The sequence below is a fragment of the Triturus cristatus genome, chromosome 9 (assembly GCF_964204655.1).
Source record: "Triturus cristatus chromosome 9, aTriCri1.1, whole genome shotgun sequence".
In the NCBI taxonomy this organism is placed as follows: Eukaryota; Metazoa; Chordata; class Amphibia; order Caudata; family Salamandridae; genus Triturus; species Triturus cristatus.
In genome coordinates this window covers 693,425,122-693,446,527 of record NC_140592.1, presented here as the reverse complement: position 1 = coordinate 693,446,527, position 21,406 = coordinate 693,425,122, and positions in this window count along the sequence as shown.

Genomic DNA, 21,406 nt, shown 5'->3' with positions numbered 1-21,406 from the left:
ACAGAATAGAATTTTTTTTCAACACAACCATCTATTCCTGAAGCACACATACATACTGGTTAGATTTGGCACGAGGGTGAGCGATGGTTCAGTATATATACTTGTATTAACCAGAGATTTCACAAAAAAGAAATGCACTGTTAATATTTGAAAGTACGAGATACTGACCCATTGACTCACAGCTCGTGAGCTGTAAAGCCACGACAAGGCACCAACCTCTTTACAGGCCAGTCATACACCTTTCATACGTGTGACACATACAAAACCATTCACACCGCCAGCCGCGGGCCCAGCACATTACAACACTCACACCAGCAGATAGCGCCATTCAAGGGCCCATCACTTTCACACACTCACATTCTTGACACAGCAACCACACCAGCTCATGCATTGCGTGGAGTGGCGTTTGGCTAGCAGTGTGTGTAGTGACCAGCAGCTAGTCACTACTCCCACACCGCCAACCAAGTGCCAGCCCACTCACTGCCAGCCAAGCACCAGTCCACGTACACCGCTAGCCAAGCGCCAGTCCATGCACACCGCCAGTCAAGTGCCCATCCACGCACACCGCCAGCCAAGCGCCAGTCCATTCACCGCCAGACAAGCACCAGTCCACGCACACCGCCAGCCAAGCGCCAGTCCGCGCACACCGCCAGCCAAGCGCCAGTCCACACACACCGCCAGCCAAGCGCCAGTCCACGCACACCGCCAGCCAAGCGCCAGTCCACGCACACCGTCATACATTTTTTAAACAAGAAAGAAAACACAAACCAATTGCAACTAGATACCAAACTATAACTACAAAAACAACAGCAGAAACTAAAGACATCATTCTATTGCCAAACGTGAAACTGAACAACTATATCAAACCATGCAGACCAGGCAGTACACTATTAGACTCATGGTTGCTCCCAAAAACTCTTTTTAGTGTGATACAATCTGAAACATGAGGGCACACACAGCCCAGGATTAGAAGGACAATCTGCACAGTGCATACGACTCTCCTTCCGCACACCTCTTCGCAAGCAGACTCTATATCTCTTACAGGGATTGGTTTTTTTGGGCGTGGGAGGAATTAAATCAGGAAAGTGGCGATCTTTCAATCTAGCCACATCCTCCACCACTCCAACTCTAGGAACACATGCCTGTTCCACAACAACAAGGCTTCCTATCACAGACTGCTGAAATTGAACAAAAGTCAACTTTGACTCAGGAGAACACTCCTTGTACACAACAAAAGCATTGAAAGTTGCTAAATTGAAGAGATGGATGGCCAACTTTTTGTACCAAATGTACGCCTTACGAATAGCAGTGTAAGGTTCCTACCTCTGATCTACTCTATCAACACCACTCATGTGCTTATTGTAGTCTAAAATGCACACCGGTTTGCGTACTTCAGCAAACTGACCCCAAACAGCCACAGGTGAAGTACTCTCATCATGAATGGTAGTCAGCATGTACACATTCCTCCTGTCCACAAATTTCACAGCAAGTAGTCCATCACTACGCAAGGAACTGCACTGCCCCCTCTGAAGTTTTTGGGAAACAAGCTCATTTGGATAACCTTTACGGTTAGAGCGGATTGTGCCACAAGCAAAAGTGTCCACTTTGAACAATTCCTTAAACAATTGAACAGCAGTGTAGAAGTTATCAAGGTACAAATGGTGGCCTCTGTTAAACCGTCCTCTAGCAAGATCCCACACAATTTTCTCTGAAACTCCAAAAGTGGACGGACAACCAGGGGGGTCAATGGTGGAATCCCTACCAGTGTACACACGGAAATTAAAAACATATCCTGTCCTACTCTCAGACAACATATACAGCTTAATTCCATAACGTGCTCTATTGCTAGGGATGTACTGCCTAAAAACCAAACGGCCCTTGAACAGGACTAAAGACTCATCAATAGATATTTCTTTCCCTGGAGTATAGCTCTCTGAAAATCGATCTACAAAGTGATCAAGAACAGGCCGAATCTTAAAAAGACGGTCAGAGTCAGGGTGATCTCGTGCCAACGCCAAATTATTATCAACAAAATGCAGCATCCGAAGCAAAAGTAAATACCGATCACGGGTCATAATCGCAGGAAATATGGCCGTTGCCATCAAGGGACTGGTAGACCAATATGAAGCCATGGACGGCTTCCTTATCAAGCCCATCAAAAAAGTCAAACCCAAAAACTTCTTCATCTCATCCAGATTTGTGGGAGTCCACCGGGTAGCTCTAGAGTGGGGCTTAAATGTGGCACTGTGGTCCCTCAAAAACTGTTCAGCATATAAATTAGTCTGCTCAACAATCTCAGCCAAAAATACATCATCCATAAACAACTGAAAAAACTGTATAGGCAAAAAAAATTCGCAATCCACTCTACACCCTGCATCCACACTAAAGGCAGGCAAAGCCGTCTGCACCATGTTAGGATCAACCCAGAGTCCAGCACTTCCAGTAGGAAGCCTTGCAGCCTCAGGCTTCAATATCGATGTCTCTTTCTGCACCATTGGCACATCAGTGTCCCCTTCTAAAACAGGCACTTCATCCGCACTGAGAGTACCTTCATCCGCACTGAGAGTATCTTCATCATCCGATGATTCCATGTGGAGAGAAAACTCACTGCCTGAATCTTCTTCTCCCTCCTCTCCCTCAGACGCACTGTCAGTCTTATAATCCTGCTCAGAGGAAGATTCAAGCAGCATACCAACCACCTGCTGAGCAGTCATTCTACGGCTAGCCATACTGCTTACTAATAAAAGTAACTTGTCAAACAAGTCAACAACAACAAACACTTTGAAAAATAAGTAATAGACAAAATGCGTCTAAGAAAATGACACATAAGAGAATGCAAAACACGTCGCAAAGAATTTCATGCTCAAAACACTACCTATATATGTTGCCATTATGACACCACTTGCAAAAAAAATCAGTCATGCATGACAATAATACTCATTTGGAGTAAATACAACAAAAAAGTTTTTCTCACCAAAAAAATGCAACTACTCAAAACTGCAGAACAACCACTGCCGAAACCGCAAATAGGAATCAAAAGCTTTACACTAGAATAAAAAGAAAAAAGAAAACATTACAATCACATATGCAAATAATGCACTAGTCCACATACTTTCCACCAGCCAAGCAAAGGTGGTAGGTGGGCCTAATAGAATAAGGCCAATCTGCCCCCACAGGGAGCAGAAACAGGCCAAAAATTCACCCTCATAAAGGACGAGCGACCCATACCCAAGGGGTCACTCCCCAACACCAACATTTAAAAAGCCCTGGTGTCTACTGGCTTCTGCCCCCCTAGGGGACAGATGGGCATGAAAACATATGGCCGATCTGCCCCCAAAGGGGCAGAAACGACCACAATAATTACCCGATAAAGGGGAGCGACCCTTGCCCAAGGGGCCGCTCCCAACAACACTAAAACAAACACAGGTGGCCTAGTGGGCATACAATAAAATTAGTTGTTTATTTGGTCGATCTGCCTATCCAGGGGATCAGAAACGGCCAAAATAAATGCTTCCCAAAGGGGAGTGACCCTTGCTGAAGGGGTCGCTCCCCAAAAACATATTGCTCCCCCAAAGGGAGCGACCCTTGCCCAAGGGGCCGCTCCCTGACACACAAATGACATTTTTTTTTTAAAAAACCCTGGTGGCCCAGCCTACATCTGCTCCCTACACACATTGCCCCCCCCAAGGGGACAACCCTTGCCCAAGGGGCCGCTCATTGACACACAAAGCGTATTAAAAAAAAGAAAAAACCCTGGTGGCCCTGTGGGCCCTTACTAATTATTTTTTAAAAAAATCAAAACATCTGCCCCTCCCCCCCAAAGAACCAACTAAACACATTTCTCCCCTAAGGGGAGCGACCCTTGCCCAAGGGGCTGCACCCTGAAATAAATTGGCCATTGAGAACAAAAAAAATCATTGGTGGTCCAGTGGGCACAAATATATACCTATTTTTTTTTTTTTTTACTCGGATCTGCCCCTCCCCCCAAGGGGGGCAGATCAAAGAAAATTCATTTCACCCCCACGGGGAGCGACCTTGCCCAAGGGGTCGCTCTCCACAACAAAATAGGCATTTTAAAAAAAAAAATCGATGCTGCTCTAGTGGGCACAAATACACATATATTTAAATATTTTACAAACACCGATCTGCCCCCCTCCAAGGGGGGCAGATCAAATTAGAAACATTTGACCCCCAAGGGGAGCGACCCTTGCCCAAGGGGCCGCTCCCTGCAACAAAATAGGCATTTAAAAAAAAAAAACGGGCATTCCTGCTGCACGATCGCACCCCAGGCACGATCGTGTAGCAGGAATGCTTTTTTAAAAGACATCGGAGGAAAGGAAAACCCTTCCTTTCCTCCGATGCCTTTTAAAATGTAACACCACCCCCCTCCCCTCCAGGAGGACAAACTCACCTCCTTTACCACCGATGCACTGGAAGCAAATGGCATCCAGTGCATCCGGAATTCTCACATGACGATAGCGCGCCTCGCGCTCTGACATCATTTGATGACGTTGAGTGGGGGGCGGGGGGAGGCAGGGGAAGGACTTCCCCTGCCTTCCCGGTGCAGGCACAAAGATCGGTGTCCCACGGGGGGAGCGCCAGCGCTTCCCCTGTGGGTGGGTGCCCTGACGGCTGGGAGCCGTCATGAGCACACGTCCACTGTGTCTCATGACGACTCCGAGCCGTCATGAGCACCGAAGGGGTTAAACCCACATTGATGCCACTGTGGGATTTAATGAAAAATGGACACAGAGGGCATCTCAGAGATGCCCCCTGAAAAACGACCAGCCTCTGGTGGGTTCCCTGACTGGTACACACCAGCCTGCCACCACGAGACATGTTTCTGGACCCCTAGGGTAGGAGCCTACGCTCCCTGAGCCCAGAAACAAAGCCTTTCCTGGGCGGAGGTGTTCACTCCTCCCCCAGGCCAGGAAGAGCCATCTGTGGCAGGGAAGCTTCAAAGGCCTGGCAGCCTTTGTAATGCGATCCCCAGCCTCTCCTGTAATCAGGAGCAGGCCCCCTTCCTGTCTCCCCTCCCTTTCAGCGGGAAGACGGGCGGGAAAAACTAGCCAGCCCAGGAGGTATGTCCACCTTTGCCAACTCCACCCCTCAGGTGGGGGAGGCGAGGTGAAGCCCACTCTCCAGTGCTCGCCATCTTGCAGATGGCAGGCACTCCCCAATCAGGACTAGAGATTGTGCTCACTCCCCCACGTGGGGTGAGCACACCAATGATGTAGTCACCCTAAGATCAGTAGTCCATTGGCTACTGACCTCAAGACCCCTAAAACGCCCCCTAAATACAGTATTTAGGGGGCAGCCCTGAACCAAGAAGGCAGATCCAGCAACAACAAGAAAAGAAGATAAGAAGAAGGACAAAGAGCCGTGCAGAGCTAACAAGACGACGACGCCCACTGACTTGGCCCCAGCCCTACAGGCCTGTCTCCCCTCAAACCTGCTCCTGCAAAATCCCGGCATGTCCAGCAGCCAGCAACCTCACAAACCCCGGAGGACCTTCCCTGCCTTCACTTTCCAGACTGTTTCTCCTGTGAACACCGGACTTGTTTAAACTGCAGCTCCTGGTGCCAGTCAGGAACCACGAATCCAGCCCACTTTGCACCCGCGGAACCCGGCCTGAGCTCAAGTGGAAAAAAAACATGAGGAGGTCCCCCCAGCAATCCAGACCAAAGATCTGGTGACCCCTGACCTGCCTCAAGCCTCCTGACGACGCCTGCAGCCTCAATCCAGAGGACCCCCCCCCTACCGTGACCAGAGCGGGTAAGAAAATCCGACGTCCCAAGACACCCCTGCACCCGACGCCTCACGTCCTTGTGTGCCCAAACCAATGGTGCCTAACCAACCCTCAACATCCCAACGTACCCATCGAAGTGGTGGTCGCTCCTGGAAGATCCTCGTCCCCGAGCCAGCAGTGTTTCTTTGTCCCGGAGAATCTCCATTGAAATCAACAGGGCACCCGACCTCAAAACAGCACCCTGCACCCGGCCGCCTTAGTGCCGCTGGGGTACACCTTTGGTGCTACTTTGGTCCCCAACTTGCCCTGAGCTAAGCCCTAGGAGCTTTGCTCCCACAACCCCGTGGCCTGCTTGCCAGCAGCCACCAACCGGAGCCCCCCATCCTCCATAGGATAACATTGGGCCTCAACACTCTGCACCCGGCCGCCCTAGTGCCGCTGAGGATACAACAACAGTGCATCACTGACCCTGAGAGACCCCTGAGTCTAACCCCAGAACCCCAACTCCAAAGACCGAGTACTTACCTCGAAAACCGATAACCTGCTTTTCCTCATAGGATAACATTGACACTTTTTCTCCCAAAAAGTTTATGTCGACTTTTGAAAACTAAGAATATTCTTTAAAAATCGCACAAATAACCAAAACACATTTTCTCAACTGTTTTCAGGAAATGTCCCAGTGCTGAATCTAAGAATCCAGTACTGAGTAGGAAAAGTAACGTAAAATTAGCTTACCTGTTAATTGAATTTCCTTCCATAGGATAACATTGGTGGTCAACTTTTGAAATACAAGAATATTCTTTAAAAATCGTACATCTAACTAAAACGCATTTTCTCAACTGTTTTCAGGAAATGTCCCAGTGCTGAATCTAGGATCCAGCACTGTGTTAGAAAAAGTAATCCGAAAAGTAACTTACCTGCAATTTAATGAAAAAGCCTATTCATTCCAATGTACTGTATTTGCTAAGTGTTGCATACTACTGCTCCCCTGTAACTCAAACAAAGTACCATTCCTATTGCATTTTCAAACAGTTCTATATCCAGTAACTTATTACTGAAAAGTATTTAATGCTTACCTGTTCCAGGCTTGCTTTGTTCTAAAAATAAACAACAGTACATTTTTTATACAAAAACAATTGGCCTAGAGTTCAGTTCTTGAGTGTGTGAATTTATTTGCTAACTTAGTGTGTACATCAAATGCTTAACACTGTCCTCTGATGCTGCCTTACTGCTCGACCAAGCTACCACTTTAGAGAGTAATGTTCTATCTAACTTTAACCTCTGCCTACCTCTGGAGACCCTTGGACTCTATACACACAGTACCTCACTTTGGTGCAGTATATATAGAGCTAGTTTCTTACATTGGTAGATCAGCGGTGGGATACAAAACTTGCATTTCTTGGACCACTTGGGTACCATCTGATCACAAGACAGAACTGTTAAATTGCCTTTAGAATTCTGAATTTTCAAATTGGCATTTTTTTTGCCAAACTACCAAAAGTCTTGTTAGGGCCTTGCTTAAGTCCCTTTAGAATTTTAGAAAATAATAAGTCACTATAGTCAAGGGTAGAGGGATTAGAACTTTTTGTTAGAATGTCTCACAAACAGAACCGAGCTACTAGTGAAAATAACCCTGACATACAGGACATGGTTGAGGAGCTCGACATCACCCCTTATCTTCACTTGTCTTTCTAAGACATAAGGTCCTTATGTAAAATTAAAAATATACCAATGGGCCAGCATCCAACAAATCAAGGGCTCCAGGAGCCCCTGGCTGAGTATGCCAAGGCCTACCCATCTGAAAATGGTGATGACTAATCAGATGAGGAAAGGGATAAGGATGGTGGGATTGGTAACCCACCCCCAATAATCACTAGGGAGGAAAGGACCCCCATACCCTTAACTCCAAGAATCAACCCCTGGGGACCTAGAGGCCACACAGGTGGGTCAGGTTCCAGTGAGGGCATTGAGGACAGCCTCAATGAAGAGGACAGCCTTTTAGCAAGGCTGGCCAAAAGATTGGATCTAGAGTCAAGACTCCTGTCTCTAGAAAAAGAAAGAAAGGAGATGGGTTTAGCACCCATCAATGGTGGCAGCAATCAAAATATTAAGGATAGAGAGGAATCTTATTATCTTAAAATCCCCAAAGGGATTGTCCCTAAATATGAGGAGGGTGATGATATCACCAAGTGGTTCACAGCTTTTGAGAGGGCTTGTGAATGCAGAAGGGTGAAGACTTTCGGGGGGGGGGGGGGGCACTCCTTTGGGAACTGTTCTCTGGTAACTGTAGAGACAGACTCCTGACCATTTCTGGGGCAGATGCAGGGTCCTATGACCTCATGAGGAGCACTCTGATTAAGGGATTTGGACTCACAACAGAGGAGTACAGAATTAGATTCAGGGGGGCTCACCAAACCCAAAACCAATCCTGGATTGATTTTGTAGACTACTCAGTAAAAACACTAGGTGGCTGGTTAACTGGAAACAATGTGCATGACTTTAATGGAATTTACAACCTGTTTATGAAGGAACAAATATTGAGTAATTGCATTGATGAAAAGTTGCATCAGTACCTGGTAGACCTAGGTCCACTTTCTCCCCAAGAATTGGGAAAGAAGGCAGACCACTGGGTCAAAACAAGGGTAACTAGGACGTCCACTGGGGGTGACCAAAAGAAAGGGGTTACAAAGCCTCCCTAGAGGAAAGACGGTGAAACCCTTAAAGATAAAAGTAAGGAGTCCCAGGTAGCCCCCCCAAAAACCTGTCCAGGAGGGTGGGCCCAAAGACACCTCACAAACTAAAACAGGGTACCAAGGTAGGAATTGGGATCCCAACAGAGTATGGTGTCACAACTTTCAAAAGGCAGGACACCACACCAAGGACCCTAGCCGTCCTAAAAACAAAGTCCCTAGTATAGCTCCAGGGGTGACTAGTGTAGCTCCAGGGGTTGCTAGTGTAGCTTTGGAGGAGGGGTCCTCAGATGAGGAAGTCCTCTTAGCCTTCAACTGGAAAATGGGCCCAAGAGGTGAGCTGGAAATTCCAGAGGGGAGTAGACACTTCCACCACCTACTGGTGATTGGAATCCAAGCCACTGCCCTGAGAGATACCTGTGCCAGTCACACTGTTGTGCATGACAGGTTGGTACTCCCACACCAGTATGTCCCAGGGGAAACAAGAAGAGTAAGGGCTGTCCCAGGGGATGTCACCATTAGGCCTGTGGCTGTAGTGCCCCTAGCAATCACTGGGTCCCTTAGATAGAGACAGGTGGTAATCAGTAAAGACCTCCCCCTTGATTGTCTCCTGGGGAATGACCACTCAGAGATTGGTCTGAGCTAAAGAGAGGTACTGGTCCAATGCCAGACCTCACCAAAGAAACCTGGGGGGGCTCAACCTGCAGTTAGTGCAGCTAAGCCCCAAAAGAAAAAGAAGAAACAGGGTAGGAAAGGTGGGCAACTGTTAGCCACAGTTCCAGTGGGCCAGGGAGATTCTATCCCAGTAAGGGAGAACTCTAAAAGTGGCACTGGTAAAGTACCCCCTAGCCAACAAAATGGCCTGACTAGTCAGGTAACTGTCCAGCCTGAGTTGGTGGCTCCTCAGCTGGCAGAACAGAGGGTGGAGGAAGGGTGTTCACTACCAAGTGTAGAGACCCCCCACCCTAAAACAGCAGACAGGCAGCCAGAACCCAAATAAGCCTGTAAGATAGCCCCTTCACTTACCAGTCAGGAACTAAAGGTGTGGTTCTGGGCACTGACAGCTGTCTGCTGCCTCTGCTGGGTGTTAGCCTTCAGGGCAGCACTGTTCTTGGCATGGTGGCCTAGCCCCCTGCCAAATAGCAAGTTAGGCCCACTGACCCTGTTGGTCATGGTGGGGTTGCTCAAGCTGTGGGTGACCTCTGTGGGTAAGCTGGGCTTTGCCCTGGTGAAGTTACAATTTGCAGGGTGGGCACCTCTGAACCCAAACTAAAAAGATGAGGTGAAGACACTAAAGAGCTAGGAAAGGAGCATTGGGAATTAGGTCCTGAAACTGTCGAGGTAGGCCAGCTCCCCAAAGGGACTGACCTGGATAGAAGGATGTAAGGCAGAGTAGGTCCTGCAACTTTTAAACCACTTCCTCAATTCTTCCTCGCCTGAAAGACTAGGAAGACTCACCCAGCTTTGGCAGAGTCTCCTGTCCTTTGGGCTGGGGCGCTTGTGTAGGAAAGTGGGTTTCCGTTGCAGTAACCCGCCCACTTTTTGCCAGACTACAGATGCACTTTTTCTTGGTGTGCCCTGGGTCTGTGTTCTTTCCTCAAAATAAACCCAATTGGCATCTCTGGCCACAGGTCAGCCCCTGGTAAATGGTATCACAGGTATCCAGGGCACTGTGACCAGGGAAGACCTCTAAGGGCTGCAGCACTTATTGTGCCACCCTTGGAGGCCCTGTACCTTTACACACACACACTGCCTTTGCAGGCTGCTTGTTGTGGTGCAGAACAAAGTAAAGAGTCGACATAGCACACATCCCTGTGTGACATGCATACAACCCACTGCCCTGGCATAGGTCAGTCACCCCTCTAGCTGGGTGCCCTATGCCAGTGGTGAGGGTACAGGTGCATGAGCGCTGTACCCCTACAGTGTCTAACCTCATCCTTAGGCATTGTAAGTGCAGTGCTGCCATTAAGAGTATATGGTGCTGGGAGCTTGTCATTAAGAACTCCACAGCACCATAATGGCTACACTGAAAACTGAGAAGTTTGGTATCAAACTTCTCATCCCATTAAACCCACACTGATGCCAGTGTGGGATTTAATGAAAAATGCACACAGAGGGCATCTCAGAGATGCCCCCTGAAAAACAACCGGCCTCTGGTGGGTTCCCTGACTGGTACACACCAGCCTGCCACCACGAGACATGTTTCTGTACCCCTAGGGTGGGAGCCTACGCTCCCTGAGCCCATAAACAAAGCCCTTCCTGGGCAGAGGTGTTCACACCTCCCCCAGGCCAGGAAGAGCCATCTATGGCAGGGGAGCTTCAAAGGCCTGGCAGCCTTTGTAATGCGATCCCCAGCCTCTCCTGCAATCAGGAGCAGGCCCCCTGCCTGTCTCCCCTTCCTTTCAGCGGAAAGACAGGCGGGAAAAACTAGCCAGCCCAAGAGGTGTATCCACCTCTGCCAACTCCACCCCTCAGGTGGGGGAGGCGAGGTGAAGCCCACTCTCCAGTGCTCACCATCTTGCAGATGGCTGCACTCCCCAATCAGGACTAGGGATTGTGCTCACTCCCCCACGTGGGGTAAGTATACCAAGGGTGTAGTCACCCTAAACAAGACCCCTAAAACGCCCCCTAAATACAGTATTTAGGGTGCAGCCCTGAACCAATAAGGCAGATCCAGCAACAACAAGATAAGAAGAAGGACGAATAGCCGTGCAGAGCTAACAAGAGGATGACGCTCACTGACTTGGCCCCAGCCCTACAGGCCTGTCTCCCCTCATACCTGCTCCTGCGAAATCCCGGCATGTCCAGCAGCCAGCAACCTCACAAACCCCGGAGGACCTGCCTTCCTTCACTTTATGGACTGTTTCTCCCGTGAACACCAGACGTGTTTAAACTGTAGCTCCTGGTGTGCGAATCCAGCCCACTCTGCACTCGCCGAACCCGGACCGAGCTTGAGTGGAAAAACACTACGAGGAGGTCCCCCCGGCAATCCTGACCCAAGATCCGGCGACCCCTGGCCTGCCTCAAGCCTCCTGACGACGCCTGCAGCCTCAATCCAGAGGACCCCCCTACCGCGACCAGAATGGTTAAGAAAATCTGACGTCCCAAGACACCCCTGCACCCGACGGCCCACGGCCTTGTGTGCCCACACCAACGGTGTCTAACCAACCCTCAACATCCCAACATACCCCTCAAAGTGGCGGTCGCTCCTGGAAGATCCTCATCCCCAAGCCTGCAGTGTATCTTTGTCCCAGAGAATCTTCATTGAAATCAACAGGGCACCCGACCTCAAAACAGCACCCTGCACCCAGCCGCCCTAGTGCCGCTGAGGGTGCACCTTTGGTGCTACTTTGGTCTCCAACTTGCTATGAGCTAAACCCTGGGAGCTTTGCTCCCACAACCCCGCGGCCTGCTTGCCAGCAGCCACCAACCGGAGCCCCCTTATCCTTTATAGGATAACATTGGGTCTAAACACTCTGCACCCGGCCGCCCTAGTGCCGCTGAGGGTACAACAACAGTGCATCACTGACCCTGGGAGACCCCTGAGTCTAACCCCAGAACCCCAACTTCAAAGACCGAGTACTTACCTCGAAACCGATAACCTGTTTTTCCTCATAGGATAACATTGACACTTTTTCTCCCAAAAAGTTTGTCAACTTTTGAAAACTAAGAATATTCTTTAAAAATCGCACAAATAACCAAAACACATTTTCTCAACTGTTTTCAGGAAATGGCCCAGTGATGAATCTAGGTATCCAGTACTGAGTAGGAAAAGTAACGTAAAATTAGCTTACCTGTTAATTGAATTTCCTTCCATAGGATAACATTGGTGGTTCTCTGTGAAAAAGTTTCTAAGTGTCAACTTTTGAAATACAAGAATATTCTTTAAAAATCGTACATCTAACTAAAACGCATTTTCTCAACTGTTTTCAGGAAATTTCCCAGTGCTGAGTCTAGGATCTAGCACTGTGTTAGAAAAAGTAATCTGAAAAGTAACTTACCTGCAATTTATTGAAAAAGCCTATTCATTCCAATGTACTGTATTTGCTAAGTAGTGTTGCATACTACTGCTCCCCTGTAAATCAAACAAAGTACCATTCCTATTGCAATTTCAAACAGTTCTATATCCAGTAACTTATTACTGAAAAGTATTTAATGCTAACATGTTCGAGGCTTGCATGGTTCTAAAAATAAACAACAGTATATTTTTTATACAAAAACAATTGGCCTAGAGTTCAGTTCCTGAGTTTGTGAATTCATTTGCTGACTGTGTGTGTACATCAAATGCTTAACACAGTCCTCCGATACTGCCTTACTGTTCGACCAAGCTACCACTTTAGAGAGTAAGGTTCTATCTAACTTTAACTTCTGCCTACCTCTGGAGACCCTTGGACTCTATACACACTGTACCTCACTTTGGTGCAGTATTATATAGAGCTAATTTCTTACAAGCGCCACCTGGCGCTGATGAACCGCGCCAGGTCTGTCTCCAGAGGAGTTGAAGGACAGAGGAAGCGATAGAGTGCATGAGGTGGAGTTTACGAAGCTCAGGTTAGGAAAGGAGGATAAGGAATTGGAGTTGGGAAGGCAGAAATTGGCTCTAGAAGAAAAGAGGATGCTCTTAAAGCATGAATGAAGGTTGGAGGAGCTGGACATAAAGGCCAAAAGTGCAGTCCAGTCCCAATGGTGGCAGCTTGTTGGCAGTGCCTGAAGAAGGGAAGGTGTACATTCCCAAGGAAGTGATTAAGTATTTTGTAAAGTGTGAGGACATTGGTCAGTGGTTTAAGGCATATGAGGTAGAAATGAGGTCCCAAAGAATCCCCGAGAGAGACTGGGGGATGTGGTTGTAGAGCTGCTTTGTGACACAGGGGAGGGAAACTTTGTTAGCCTTACCAAGCAAGGAGCAAATGTCTTATGCCCACATAAAGGAAGCCTTGATCAGAATGTATGGGTTGACCCCAGAACTCTACAGGCAGAAGTTGAGCGCCTGTAAGAAGCTGGTGCTAAGCACTTGGGTGGAGTATTTGTCCTATTTTTGCAGAGCACTGGATGGTTGGGTGAAGGGTAGCCAGGTAAATTATTTTCAGGGACTCTATGATTTTGTTGCAAGGGAGCACTTATCTGGTAGCTGTTTTCCAGAGCTATGCCAGCACTTTATTGACAGTAAGCTGACTGACCCCAGGAAGTTTGCTGTGGAGGCGGATCGCTGGGTCAGTACCAGGGTCCACAAAGGTCATGTGGGAGACTCTGCCAATGGTGGGCAAGTTCCCCAGCAGAAGAGTGGGGGGACAAGGGTAAACAAAAGGAGTTCCAAAAAGGGCCCCAAAGTAATTCACAAGGGAACCAAGGGAAAGGTTCCCAGCCCCTCAGTGAGAAGAAGCCAGGGGTCCCTACAGGTAAGACTGACCAGAAGGGCCCTCGGGCACGTTATGCTTGTGGTGAGGTGGGCCTCTTCAAAGGGGATCCTAGGAGTCCCAAAAAGACCACCACTGCACCCAACGATGCACCGCCTGTGGGTTGGCTGGTGTAGCCTTGGGGGAGGAGTTGGAGTCCCAGGGGGGGTGGGAGCTAGCAGAATTGATCCTGGTCTCATTAGGAGACAGGGATATGGTCCTAAGGACCCACCTGCCCGCTAACACTAACAAATACAGGCAGTGGGTGACCATCAATGGCCATAGAATGCAGGCTCTCAGAGATACTGGAGACAGTGTGACAGCTGTCATTTGTTGGCTAGTGTATGAAGAGCAGGTGGTCCCCAATGTACTCTATCCAAACAACTCAGAGTACCTCTGCAAAGTGGCATAGGTTCCCTTTGATTGGGGGGGTGTCTCAGGTACCTTGAAAGTGGTTGTGAGGCCAGCCATGCCTGTTGACTGTCTGCTAGGCAACGATCTGGAGAGTTCCCCTTGGGAGAAGGTGGTACGTAAGTCTTGTTTGGAGATGTTAGGTCCGCCTGAGTGGGTGTATGTGACGACTCGGTATATGGCAGCCGGTAAGGACAATCAAAAGAACCTGGAGCAATAGCCCAGGTACATACCAGAAAGAGAGGAGGAAGGGGGCACGGGAAACCACCCCCCTAGGTTCCCACGGTCCAGGAGGAGGCAGACCTTGAGCGGGATTCCCTGGAACCTACAGGGGAGCAAGTGGCCGAACTGGGGGCCCTGACTGAGCTGACCCTTTGGAAGCAGGAAGGGGGCCCCTGCAGGGATGAATTCTGCAAGGAGCAGCAGGAATGCCTCTCTCATGTTGGTTTGCGGCAGGAAGCTGCAAACCAAGCAGCAGGTGATCAGTCTGCGTCACATTGGATCTACTGGGAAAATGATCTCCTGTATAGTGAGCCTAAGGTTGCTGAGCCTGGGTCAGCCTATGTGCTGGTGGTACTCCAGAGCTTCAGAGCCCTCCTATTGGATCTGGCTGATGATGTGCCTTTAGCAGGGCATTTGGGGCAAGACAATACCTTTGAAAGGCTTATCACCCACTTTTACTGGCCCCGAATGTGCAAAGATTCTGACCCATTGTCGGACTTGCCAGACTTGCCAGGCTTGCCAGGCAAGTAGCAAGAGGCAGAAGAAGTGTAAGGCTCCTTTCCAACCTTTGCCTGTCACCAGCACCCCCTTTGAAAGAGTGGGCATCGACATTGTGGGGCTTCTGGACCCCAAGACAGACACGGGCAACAGGTTCATCCTGGTCTTGGTTGACCATGCCACCCGGTACCTTGAGGCCATCCGTCTTTGGACGGTGACGGGCCCCCGTGGTGAGTTGGGCATTGATGGGGATCTTTTCCCATGTGGGATTCCCCAGAGAGGTGGTGTCTGACCGGGGCACCAACTTCATATCTAGGTATATGAAGTCCCTGTGGCAGGGGTGCTGTGTTACCAAAGTTTACCACTCCTTACCACCCCCAAGGAAATGGCCTTGTTGAGAGATTCAACTGGACTCTGAAGAGCATAATTATGGGTCTAGGTGAACCCATGAGGTATAATTGGGACGTCCTCTTACCATGCCTATTGTTTGCTTACAGTGTGGTAAGGCAGAAGTCCTTAAGGTTCAGTCCCTTTGAGCTCATGTATGGGCTCCTGTAGGAGGACCTCTGAGTTTGGTCAAAGAAGGCTGGGAGAAAGCTCCCAGTAAACCTCCCAGGATGTATATAGCTACATGCTCTCCTTCAGGAACCAGACTAAGCGTTTCAGACAACTCGCTCAGGGGAATCTGGAAGCCAGCCAGGAAGAGATGAAATGGTGGTATGATAAGAATGCCACTCTGATTTTGTTTCAGCCAGTCCAGAAAGTGTTGGTCATGGCCGCTGTGGAGCCCTGTGTGCTGCAGGATAGGTGGACTGGACCCTTTGAGGTGGTGGAGTGCAAGAGTAACGTCACCTATCTGGTGGACTTGCAGTCTCCCAGGAACCCTTTGCAGGTCCTTCACGTGAACCTCCTCAATCCCCACTTAGAGAGGTCCAAAGTGGGCATGCTCCTAGCAACAGATGATGGGTTGGAAGAGATAGACTGAGCCTCTCCCTTACCTCCTGTGTGCTAGGGAGCACGATGGGTCAGTAGATGGTGTAAACCTCTCTCCCAGCCCTGACTCCTGAACAGCAGAGTGACTGTCGCCAACTGTTGGGACAGTTTGCTGCTTTGTTCTCCCTGACCCTCGTGTCACTCAGTGGTGTGTCCGTGATGTGGACACTGGGGACAGTTCTCCTGTAAAGCACAGCATTTACAGGTTGACTGACAGGGTCAAAGCTAGCATCAAGGAGGAAGTCTCAAAGATGTTGTCTCTAGGGGTGATTGAGCCCTCCAACAGTCCTTGTCCAGCCCAGTGGTCTTGGTCTCAAAGGTTGCCGCACCCCGTGCCACCCCAGAACTCCTGTTCTGTGTGGGCCACAGAGGGCTCAATTCAGTCACCAGGACTGACGTGGACCCCATCCCCAGAGTTGATGAGCTCATAGATCAGTTGGGAGCTGCCAAATACCTCAGTACGTTTGACTTAACGTCTGGGTACTGGCAGATTGCTTTAACTGATGGGGCAAAGGAAAAGTCTGCATTTCAACACCATAAGAGCACTACCAGTTCTCGGTGATGTCCTTTGGGTTGAAGAATGCCCCTGCTACCTTTCAGAGGTTGGTCAATCAGGTGTTGGCTGGGCTGGAGGACTTCAGAGTGCCTATCTGGATGACATTGCAGTGTTCAGTGCCACTTGGGAGGAACACCCGTGTCACCTCTGAGAAGTGTTGAAGGCTCTGCAGAGGGCAGATCTCACTATCAAGGCCAGTAAGTGCCAGATCGGGCAGGGTTCAGTGGTGTACTTGGGACACTTGGTAGGGAGCGGTCAGGTGGCGCCCCTACAGCCAAAGATTGATACCATTCTGGCTTGGGAACCCCCACAGGCCTCACCGTGTATTACAGATTTGTCAAGGGATATGGCACCATTGTTGCCCCAATGACTGAGCTGACTTCCAGGAAGCAGCCCAAGAAGGTGAACTGGACTGATGCCTGGCAGAAAGCTTTTGATGCCCTGAAGACTGCAATGTGCACGACACCCGTGCTCAAGGCACCCAACTTCTCACAGGGATTTGTGGTGCAGACAGAAGCTTCCGAGCATTGTGTGGGGCTGTGCTTTCACAACTAAAGGAGGAGGGCCTAGACCAACCCATAGCCTTCATTAGTAGGAGGTTACTTCCCCAGGAACAGAGGTGGAGTGCAATTGAGCGTGAGCCATTTGCTGTGGTCTGGGCACTGAAGAAGCTGAGGCCCTACTTGTTTGAGACTCACTTCCAGGTTAAGACTGACCACAGGCCCCTGAGATGGCTGATGCAGATGAAGGCTGAAAACCCAAAGTTGTTGAGGTGGTACATTTCTCTACAGGGGATGTATTTTATGGTGGAATACCGCCCTGGCACATAACACGCCAATGGTGATGGTCTGTTCAGATTTTTCAGCCTTAGTGAAGAGAACTCACAGGTAGGTGGGTAGTTCTCCCCACATTTCAGCTGGAGGGGACACGTGTTAGACCTGGCATAATTGATGTGGGTTTCCCCTGTATGTTTGCCCTTGCCTCCTGTGTGTTGCTTTGTGGTGGACTTTGTTTTTGCTGGTCTAGATGCTTTGGCCACTTTGCCACTACTATTGAGTGCCAAAGTGCATGTGCTCCTTCTGTAAATTGTTGTTATGGATTGGTGATTCCATGATTTTCATATTTGGTTTATTGTTAAGTCCTTAGTACAGTGCACTGTGTGTGCCCAGGGCCTATAAACCAAATGCTGTTAGTGAGCTTGCAGCACTGATTGTGCCACCCACACAATCAGCCTTTGAAAGGTAACTCAGACCTGCCACTGCAGTGTCTGTGTGCAGTCTAGTACTATCCACACAAAAAAGAGGTAGGAGTGTATGTTGTGGTTTAATAGTTTAGTGTATGTGGCATGTGCTCTGTGTGAAAAGACTGCCCTCACTCACAAATTGTGACATGCTTCATCATCGGGCTTGCTAACTGACGCAGACCAACGCCTGAGGTGGAGCAAAAGGGAGGGTAAGACAATACAAACATAAAATAGCGGGATCACCAAAGAATGTGCCGTTTGTGAATGTTAAATCTAGCTCAGGTGTATACCACTTTATTCCTGGATCACCCGGCCAGGATTAGAAACGTGAAGGATGGCGGTGAAAGAAGATGATTAGGACCAATTCACCCCTCCTTACTGCAAATGTGTCGACATGTTTCAGCCGATTTACATTCGCCCTCAATATTGGGTCAATACGGCATTCATCAGGACCATTTGGATCCCCTTTAAAAGAAAACTCCAGTCCTATTCTGGATATGTAGGCTCTATTGGGTATTTCCCTACTCGCAAGGGGGAAATTAACTCACACTCCTGAAGGATCTGTGAAAAAAGACTTACCTCGATCAATGTTTCATTTGATTAATCATCCCAAGATCATGCAACCCCTTTCCATTGGTGCATAATTGCAGCTGGCAACCCACAGTTTCATTCCCATAAGGTTGGGGCTTAATTAATCCCTGAATCCCACTTACAATCTCTCTGATTACAACAACTAGAAAGTGTGGCTGGCATGTATTGCCCATGCATCAATTAAAGGTTTAGGCACAGTGTTAGAACTGGGAGTCTCTAGTTGGTTGAGGTAGGTACCTTAGGCCAAATAGGAACCCTTGCTTCCACATCAGGGAAAGGAAGGACACCTTCTCAGATAGCCTCTGCTCACCCCCTCTGTAGCTTGGCACAAGCAGCCAGGCTTATCTTCAAGGCAAGTGTGTAAAGTATTTGCAACCACGTTCTCAGTAACCCAATGATGACACCACAAATGGACTCCACACGAGTTTCATGAAAACAAGTATATATTTATATAAAAAAGATATACGATGAGACCACATGATATAAATCCAACATATGCATATTTGTAATATTCCTCCTGGACGGTTACTGGGCCAGCCAGCCCTTGTAGGTTCTGGCAATATTAATGAGCAGTTCTAGATGAGCCAATGCAGTCCTAATGCAATGCTATGCAGTTCGTAATGCAAGAATCAGGCACTTCGCAATGTAAAAATAATGCAGTTCGTTATGCAACAATCAAGCTGTTCGCAATGCCAAAATAATGCAATGCGTAATGCAACAATCAGGCAGTTTGTTATGCAAACTAATGCAATGCATAATGCAACAATCAGGTAGTTCGTTATGCAGAAATAATGCAATGTATAATGCAACAATCAGGCAGTTTGTAAAGCAGAAATAATACAATGCGTAATGCAGCAATCAGGCAGTTCATAATGCAGAAATAATGCAATGCGTAATGCAACAATCAGGCAGTTCGTAATTCAGAAATAATGCCATGCGTAATACACGCCAGCACCGATCACGGTGTTTTAGACGGTCTCTCTGCCACTCGTACTGACTCACGGTCAGCTTCCCCCAACATATGCCCCCAACACGGGTATGGTGTAAACCAAAGTGCAGCTCCGCACTCCGGCCCCGGTGCTGCCACTCCTCGGTAAGTACGGGCCGCGATACGAGCTGAAGCAGAGGCTCGCGCTGCAAGAATGGGTGAGGCCGAGAGCGTCTCTCTCCGAGCCCACCCCAGGTGGCGACACACGTTACCTGGGGGGTGCGACCTTGCCCTCCTCTCCTGTTCTCGCAACTTGGGCCTCCGATGCGACTTTGTGGATTTTGGGCAGGGGCGATAATGAAGATCTCAGGCTGCAACAGGGCACACGCACACAGCGTCGCTGAGACTCCCTTGAGCTTCGGGTGCGCACGATCACAGGGCAAATCTCAAGAAGGTCTCAAGATGCAATAAGCACATGCACACAGTGTCGCTGAGACTCATTTGAGTTCCGGGTGCATGGGATCCCAGGGCAATCCTCACCAAGGTCCAGGCTGACCTCAGATGTAACCCCTCCTTCCCCTGCTTCAAAAGGGACCTGAAACTCCTTCTCCTCAAGAAATACTTTACCCTCCAAGTCAACGAACCTAGACTTCAATAGCCTAGTTGTCCCCCTGCTCACTTGTCCATTTAGGATAGATGGTTATGAGAATGTTTCAACATCTTGACCTTCCTCCCTACCCTTCACCCTGTGCCTATTTATATTGTGTTGCTTATATCCTCATGTACCTTTATGTCCTGCTATGTAATGTTACGCCTAATTATAATGTTTAGCTTATATCTTTATACATAATTATAATGTTTAGCTTATATTCGTTATGCATCTTTAGGTCCTGCTATGCAATGCAATTTTTGTTCCCCTGTGTATGTAAAGCGCTCTGATACCCCCGGGTCTAGCTAGCGCTATATAAAACTTATAAATAAATAAATACAGCTCAGGCAACATCAGCAGGTTGTTAAAGCAGCAGGGGGCCCGGCACTTCCTTCTACACCGCTGCGGCCCTGGGAAGGGTGTTGCTTCAGGCCCACAGCAGTCTCAGCGTGTTCCCTGTCGCAGGGCAAGCACCCCATGACGGACCCGCCACTTTTGGTCGGGGACAGGAGTGCGAGAGGACGCAGGCTGCAGCCGGCGGTGGCGAGGATTGCGTGTTTATCTCACCGCGCTGTTCCTCCTCAGGTTCCGCTTGATGCCACTCACTTTCACCGTCCTCCTCTCTCTTCATGGGGCATTTGGGGCAGGAAGGACCCAGTTTCGATGACTGCTCCCCTGGGGCCGCGGCGGCTGGGACACCACGAGTGCGGACAGACTCTCAGGCTCCACTTCCAGTCGCAGCTGCACCGGGCCTGCGGCCTCAGTAGCAGGCATTCTAGGCAGGCAACATTAGTTCAGTCAGAAGCACAATGGCCCCTAGAAGAAGGATTCTTAGATGCTTTACTAAATTCAAGACAACCTCCATATCAGGTTGTGCCCCTCTGGTAGGGCCAGGTGTCAAGATCGGAAGACCAAGAGCTGGCTTAATTGAGGGTGCAGGCCTTGAAAAACTTTAAAACGTTGCTAGACCTGCAGGTCAAGTAACTTAACTATCTACTTGACCTATCTGTAATAAACTCGACCTAATGTATGCCTCCGTTTTTGTATTGCTGTAGTTAGCAGTCCCAGTCACGGAATCTCTAAAATATGTGAGCCATCATACTGCTACCAGTCAGAAAACATGAATTGGTCACTAATGTACTTTTGTGAGAAACACTTGTTTCATTAGTGATGGGGACTTGCCTGGATAACAACACTTCGATGCACACAACACCCCCAAACACTAGGGGCGAAACAACACCTCAGTGCAAAGATTCAGGCACTTACCTTTAAGTTCTGCTGCTTTTGTGAAGCTCTGAAAGCTGTTGTTACTATTAACTAATTTAAAACTGAATGTACTGATTTTTGGAAGGATGGAAAGCTGAGCCACCATCTTTGTATTTGGTTATCATCCAGTTACTGCATGTTTTCATCATTAACTATTCAACTAATGGAAGGCAAAAGGAGTATCAAAGAGAGCTTTTCTGCCTTGCAGTTGCATCAT